The 8,086-nt window shown below is 46.4% G+C and overlaps 1 protein-coding gene across 2 annotated transcripts in view; it reads left to right on the top strand.

The window, feature by feature from the left end:
• fibcd1b (fibrinogen C domain containing 1b) overlaps positions 1 to 8,086 on the top strand; it is a 143,195-nt gene that overhangs the window by 731 nt on the left and 134,378 nt on the right. The window lies entirely within an intron of this gene.

Raw genomic sequence — 8,086 nt, 5'->3', positions numbered from 1 at the left:
GATTTTAAAAACGTGTTTCAGTTTAGCACGACACGATGCGTTATTATTACGCCCCAGAATAAGTAGCCACACGTGAACACAGCAGGGACACCGCGAGGCAGGTGCAAAAATGGTCTGGGTTTTGGTGGTAGAGCAGGTTCACCAGTGAAATATGCCATCAGCATGTCGATCATCATCTTGCGGCTATTAACACTTTCGAGCTCTTTGAAAGGCTTTTCCCAATCCACTGAGGGAAGAAGCAGACGTGAGTTGTGTCTCAGTCAGGCGATCTCACTTTGGGGAATAGTCTGTGTGTTTTCACAAGGTCAGTGGAGGGCTATTGACATTCAGTCCGGAAAGGAGACAAAATGAGAGGGCTCCTAACAGGGAAAGAATCGGATTTCTGAGGCCACTCTGGTGTGGTCTGGGCGAAACACGCACTCTCACGCACGCTGTGATTTTATATGGTCTGCCCAGATTTATGTGTGAAAGAGACTGTGAAGTGGAGTCTGTCTACGTGAATAAAACCTTGGATTTAGATAGGATTGGCATGACGCAAATAAACTTTTATTGGACTTTGGCTTCATATGCATCACAAAACTGAAGTAGGCTTATAGGCAAATGGGTATTTGTACAGATTTGTTGTGTGCTGTCCATGTAATTATAATCTTTGTCTTGTACATCGGGATATGTCCTTATATCCCAACATATGAGCCCATCCTTTGTCTGTTTTAATTATCTTTTCTTAAGTCGATCACACAAATCTCGCCTCTTGTCCATTAGAAATCTTGCCCACATACAGCAAAATAGATTTGTTATTGATTAGTTTGAGCTGCAGTTAATTCGCCATATATTACAGCTGAATGATTTTCATGTAACCGTTGTCCCCCGGTGAGGTGCAGCTGCTGATAAATGAGAGGATATGAGTCCTATTTGTCCTCATGTAATCAAAATGAACAAACAAGCGTTTAAACATCACTGCAATAAGCTGCATCTACTGAGTGAAAAGCAAACTCTATCAAGAAAATAACATTATTTTGAGACCTGAAAAGCTTGGGCAAACTAATTGCATTTTAGTGTGTAAGTGATAAGCCAAGGGATAGAGAGCCATTATATCTTTCATAAAGCCCATCATGCCTGGTTTGGGAATGTGAGATGAGGCGAAGGCTTGTGAAATGTTCGGAGATGACTAATGCTGCTGTATGTCTTTCTGCTCCTAACATCTGTTTCCCTCTACCTCACTCACTGCACGCACACATATACTGCATTGTGTCTTTATGCAGAAGTATAAGAACAAGCATGTAAAAACATCAGATTTTCAGGAAAAATACGCACATACAGAGGGGAACGCTGGTCCTGGTCTCATATAGAATTTCTTATTTTGTGGAAACAGTTTTATGGCACTGGTTGGGTTCGATTTCAGGCTTTATGTAGGCCTTGGCATTTTGAGATTTATTATTAACTACAACTATTTGCTGAATGTCTTTCCACCTCCATTTCATGTTACGTATGTCCTATCTGAAGTAATATTTACAACAAAAAGCACAAAAAGACAACCATAATAATAACAAATATTTAAAGTAAGGCATGCATAAAAATAAGGATTTACTAAATGAAATAGAAATAGACAAATAGACACTTTGGCTGGATATATACACACAATTTACAGTTTGGTCGGACAGTGCAAATAGTGACAGGTGTTAAAAATGATGTGTTTGTGAAATAAATATTTGTTTGTTTTTTCACACCAACATGTATTTTTGTTGGTGTGATGAAAATGCACAAACATAAATTATACATTTATTTTTCAAGCACCCTCAATTAGCAATCTTTTTTTCATGTTAAAAAAACATTCAGCTATTGACAGCAAACTTTTATCTTTCTTTGGATTGACATATTCATTTCAAACTCAAGTGTTTTCATATTGTAAAAATTGTAAAATTAAGGCCCACTCTGCTTCTGCATATTGAATTTGTTTCTCATTCCTTAGCAAATAAGTCTAGTCAAATAAATATAATCCAATTATCTTTGAAAGTCAAAAACATGAAAAAATATTTGGAAACACGATGACATAGTTGAAAATAAATGTCTGGAAGTGAAACAGTAATGTGTAACCCAACACACGCACACATCAACAACTGAATAGTTTATTTAATTTGAAGTATCATGTTTGCGTTAACCAACTTCCAACCGTCCTTAAATATTGTTTTCAATTATCAGCTTGGAAATGTTTGAATAAAAATATCCAACTGAATATGAATAAATATGCGACAAATTCCCAGTGTCAAATCAACATGAATGAAGTGTTTAATTCGTTTTTTACTGTGGCCCTCAGAGGCAACCGTTGTGATTTTGGGCGTTACAAAAATAAATTGAATTGAATTGAAAGTGAAAATATGTGGATTGGAGTTTAAATGAAAGGATCGTTGTGTTTGGGCTGCACAGCTTCTGAACACAGTGTATGGATCAGTGGCTGAAGCGTCACACGGCTCCTCCCTCTGCTGAGAGGCGCTGCAGCTGTGGAGAGAGCCACATGGATGACTTATTTATAGAGCAAATTGAATGTATTTGGGCAGAACTTCACACTTGAGCTACGCAGAGCTGACCGCAGCCAAGAGGTTAATTAACTTGTTTTTACACAAACTTCTTATGTTTAGACCAGCATTATCCAGAAAATTCAATCACACCGTCAATGCGAATGTAATTCTCTATAAGATCCTATACTAATAATCCATCTCCTCATGCCTTCAATTGTAGTTTTCAGAGACATTCTTGGGCTCCTTGTTTGTCCTGCTTCAGATTTGACCAGACAGGTGCTGTGAATTATTAAACATGGAAGCCATTTTACTCCTTGTAGTGCTGAAGACAAGCTCAAACTTTCTTTTTTGTGACAAGATCCAATGGTGCCCTTGCTCATATAGCATCCCATTTCAAAATATTAATATTTCATCTACTTCAAAATGAGAGGGGCATACTGGGTGAAATGATCATATTGCTCAGCCTAATAGTTTTAGAAACACTAGTTCTCAAATGTTTTACCCAAGTGGGCCTCAATTAGGCAGCAAGATTCTCTCACAATGTAAGGTCATAGTTCAATGACCTCACATTGACCAATTCCAGTCCTGTTAAAAATATAGTGGAGTAGAAAGTACATATGTCTACTCTGAAATGTAAAAGTAAATGGTATAAACTGTAAAAAAATATTTTTACTTTATTGTCTGCTTTTGTTTTGAACTTTGTCTTTGGTTCACTATCACATGGCACAAACAATTAGTCTATCAATATTTACATTCAATAAATAAGGATGATAAAAGTCTGCTGCACACACCATCAGTGGTTATTCATTAAATTGACGTTATTTGGCACAAATTAACTTTTGTACACCTTTGTAGCTAAAGGCATTCCATATCGAAGCTCTGATAGCATTAACTTAAACTTATCACACCGAGGCTGCTCAGCATGTCTGGTGATGGACTTGGCTATCAGTACTTTACTTAAGTACAGTACTTTCCACCACAGGTTACAAAGTATATAAGGAATAAAGCACTTTATTCATTCATGTTCTACTTCTACCGTAAGGAGTCGCAGATGCCTATCCTTGGGCCGACTTTGGGTGACTTTGGGCCGATGGCGGGGTACACCCTGGACAGGGGTCAGCCCTGAGACGGAGGCATACAGACAACCATTCACTAATACAAGCTCCTACCTTTTTATAATTATGCAATAATCGCAGACATCCCAATTTAAAAATATGTATTTTTTTAATATGTTTTAGTAAATAGTAATAGTTGACAATGTGCAATACTAAAAAACTATCAGACACAACAACAACAACAACAACAACAACAACAACAACTCTATTTTAGTTGAGTTAGCAGTAATATGACATATTTTAGTTTGGACAACTTTCTGCAACTAGTAATGAAATAGCATATGCAAACAGTGCATATGCTATTTTATTACAGTTTATTCAAGTGGAGCCAAACACAGTTATTCCACCAAATGACAAGTTTCCATGTATTGGACAGCAGGCTTTTGCTGAATGTTACAGTCGGTTGTATCACAGGTTGACTATGGGCAGAACTGTGTAATGCTTACATGTGGGATACTATGTGGGCCGGCTAGGTTTTTGTGGCTAACCTTGTCAGACTAATGAACCTGCTGAGCTGGCTGGAAGTGGAGAAGGAGGGAGAGAGTGGACCGGAGCAGAGCAGAGCCAGAGGAGAGAGCTCTGCCTGGTTCAGTGGGCCTGTGATTTCCCTGTGGGGGGTCCAGCTATGTGGCAACACTAACAACCGCAGCTCCACTCTCTGCCCCGCGCCAGGTGGCAGTCAGGGAAACACTGTGCCAGGCTCTTCAAAAGCTCCTCAAACTCAACTCTTTTCAACATCAGATGCATGTAAGAAGTCTGCTTTGAGCATTCTATACTCTTATTTGTGTTCTTACTGATGTTGACTGTTCTAAAGTGTGTGTGTGTTTTCTTGTACAGCAATGAAAGAGATTTTCTACAACTGTGTGAAACTTTGGGTGTAGATTCATAACACTGTCAACTAGTCAAACCATTGTTTCTATCGTACACTGATTTTATTTTTTACAAAAAAAGGTTTACTTTTCCTCTCCTTGAACCGACACCTTAACGTGGTGGAGGGGTTTGAGTGCCCGAATGATCCCGGGAGCTATGTTGTCGGGGGCTTCATGCCCCTGGTAGGGTCTCCCAAGGCAAACAGGTCCTAGGTGACGGGTCAGACAAAGATCGGTTCAGAAGCCCCCTATGATGACAACACGAACAAGGCAGTTTACGTCGCCCGGATCGGCGTCACCGGGGCCCCATCTTGGAGCCAGGCCTGGGATGGGTGCTCCATGGCAAGCGCCTGGTGGCCGGGTCTTACCCAACGGGGCCCGGCCGGGCACGGCCCGAAAGAGCGACGTGGGGCCGCCCTCCCGTGGGCCCACCACCCGCAGGAGGATCCATAAGGGGCCGGTGCAGAGAGATCTGGGCGGCAGTCGACGGCAGGGGTCTCGACTTTGTTGTCGTGTCATCAGACCTCCGGCCGCGTGTCTTGGACACTCGGGTGAAGAGAGGGGCAGAGTTGTCAACCGATCACCACCTGGTGGTGAGTTGGATCCGCTGGCGGAGGAGGAAGCCGGACAGACTTGGCAGACCCAAGCGCATTGTGAGGGTCTGTTGGGAACGTCTAGTGGAGCCCTCTGTCAGTAGGGTATTCAACTCGCACCTCCGGGAGAGCTTCTCCCATGTCCCGGGGGAGGTTGGGGACATTGAGTCCGAGTGGACCATGTTCTCCGCCTCCATTGTTGATGCGGCTGCTCGGAGCTGTGGTCGCAAGGTCTCCGGTGCCTGTCGTGGCGGCAACCCCCGAACCCGGTGGTGGACACCGGAAGTAAGGGATGCCGTCAGACTGAAGAAGGAGGCCTATCAGGCCACTCTGGCTTGTAGGTCTCCGGAGGTCATCGACGGGTATCGGCAGGCCAAGCGAGCCGCGGCTCGTGCTGTCGCAGAGGCAAAAACCCGGGCCTGGGAGGAGTTCGGGGAGGCCATGGAGGAGGACTATCGGTCGGCACCAAAGAAATTCTGGCAAACCGTCCGGCGCCTCAGGAGGGGGAAGCAGTGTCTCACCAACACCGTTTACGGTGCGGGTGGAGGCCTGCTGACCTCTACTGGGGATGTCGTCGGACGGTGGAAGGAATACTTTGAGGATCTCCTTAATCCCTCAGTCACGTCTTCCGAAGAGGAAGTAGAGACCGGGGACTCGGAGGCTGGCTCATCCATCACCCAAGCTGAAGTCACTGAGGTTGTTCGCAAACTCCTCGGTGGCAGGGCTCCGGGGGTGGATGAGATCCGCCCTGAGTACCTAAAGTATCTGGATGTTGTTGGACTGTCTTGGTTGACACGTCTCTGCAACATCGCGTGGCGTTCGGGGACCGTGCCTCTGGACTGGCAGGTCCCTCTGTTCAAGAAGGGGGACCGGAGGGTGTGTTCCAACTACAGAGGGATCACACTCCTCAGCCTCCCAGGTAAGGTCTATTCCAAGGTACTGGAGAGGAGAATCCGACCGATAGTCGAACCTGGGATTCAGGAGGAGCAGAGTGGTTTTCGTCCCGGTCGTGGAACACTGGACCAGCTCTATACCCTCCATCGGGTGCTCGAGGGTTCATGGGAGTTTGCCCAACCAGTCCACATGTGCTTTGTGGATCTGGAGAAGGCTTTCGACCGTGTCCCTCGGGGTGTCCTTTGGGGGGTGCTCCGGGAGTACGGGGTCCGGGGCCCTTTGCTCAGGGCTGTCCGGTCCCTGTATGACCGGAGCAGGAGCTGTGTTCGCATTGCCGGCAGTAAGTCAGACCTGTTCCCAGTGCATGTTGGACTCCGCCAGGGCTGCCCTTTGTCACCGGTTCTGTTCATAATTTTTATGGACAGAATTTCTAGGCGCAGTCGGGGGTCGGAGGGTGTCCGGTTTGGGACCACAGGATCTCATCTCTGCTGTTTGCAGACGATGTTGTCCTGATGGCTCCATCAAACCCGGACCTGCAACATGCACTGGGACGGTTTGCAGCCGAGTGTGAAGCGGCTGGGATGAGAATCAGCACCTCCAAATCCGAGGCCATGGTTCTCGACCGGAAAAAGGTGGCTTGCCCTCTCCAGGTGGGTGGGGTTTCCTTGCCCCAAGTGGAAGAGTTCAAGTATCTCGGGGTCTTGTTCACGAGTGAGGGAAGGATGGAGCGTGAGATCGACAGGCGGATCGGTGCAGCGGCTGCAGTGATGCAGTCGCTGCATCGGACTGTTGTGGTGAAGAGGGAGCTGAGCCGAAAGGCAAAGCTCTCTATTTACCGGTCGGTCTACGTTCCTACCCTCACCTATGGTCATGAGCTTTGGGTAGTGACCGAAAGAACAAGATCGCGGATACAAGCGGTCGAAATGAGTTTCCTCCGCCGTGTGGCTGGGCGCTCCCTTAGAGATAAGGTGAGGAGCTCGGCCACACGGGGGGAGCTCGGAGTAGAGCCGCTGCTCCTCCACGTCGAGAGGAGCCAGCTGAGGTGGCTCGGGCATCTGTTCCGGATGCCTCCTGGGCGCCTCCCTCGGGAGGTGTTTCAGGCATGTCCCACCGGGAAGAGGCCCCGGGGAAGACCCAGGACACGCTGGAGAGACTATGTCTCTCGGCTGGCCTGGGAACGCCTCGGGATCCCCCCGGAGGAGTTAGAGGAAGTGTCTGGGGAGAAGGAAGTCTGGGAGTCCCTGCTCAGACTGCTGTCCCCGCGACCCGGCCCCGGATAAAGTGGCAGAAAATGGATGGATGGATGGAGGTTTACTTTTCACATATTCATGTATGGAATTGTATTGTTTTTGTCATGAGTCCAGATAATGAAATTTTTCATTTTCTACCGCTTGGTTCCGGGTCACGGGTGACTGAAGGTTGAATGGACGATTTTTTTGGCCCAAATCTGAGTCTTATTTCCTCGTGGCGTGGACTGCTGATTAGTCCTGCCACGTATTAATCATAAAACGCACCTACCGCTCACCTGCAGCCTCCTCCGACTCGTCCCCCGAGAGCAGCACGTTTCCGCGTGTCTAAGCGCATTGATCTATCATAATATAGTTCCCTCAGTGTACGGGACAAAATGAAGACGGAGAAAGACAGTTCGAGCTGAATCATGAGAAGACGGAAATCTACGGGAGACGAGAGATGCGATGTGATCCGTCGCGCTAATAAACAAACGCACGTGTGTGTTGTATCAGTCCACACGGGGAGTGCGCATGCGCACTTCCACCTGCGTTCTCAAATCGACGAAAAATTGTCCATTGCGCCTTTAATTATTATGGAAATACGATAATGATCATTTTAATAGTTGACTAGTCACGATTATTACAATTAATCATTGCAACTCTATATGTAGAATGTATGTTAGCTGACTAAAGAAATGCAGCGCATCATCTATCTTACCATAACTCCCAGGCCCCTGATAGGCAGACACTGGTCCGGGTCCAGACAGGACGCCGCTGGGTGATGCTAAACCTTGGAGTTAAGCACGGAAGCAGTAGCGGAGCCAGGGTGGCCAATTCTGCCACCTCTGAAAAAGCCCTTGCCATCCTTAC

Source organism: Eucyclogobius newberryi, unplaced genomic scaffold (assembly GCF_026437365.1).
Source record: "Eucyclogobius newberryi isolate DKJ021-1_F unplaced genomic scaffold, fEucNew1.0.hap1 SCAF_2, whole genome shotgun sequence".
NCBI classification, from domain to species: Eukaryota; Metazoa; Chordata; class Actinopteri; order Gobiiformes; family Gobiidae; genus Eucyclogobius; species Eucyclogobius newberryi.
This window is presented reverse-complemented; position numbering and strand designations above follow the sequence as displayed.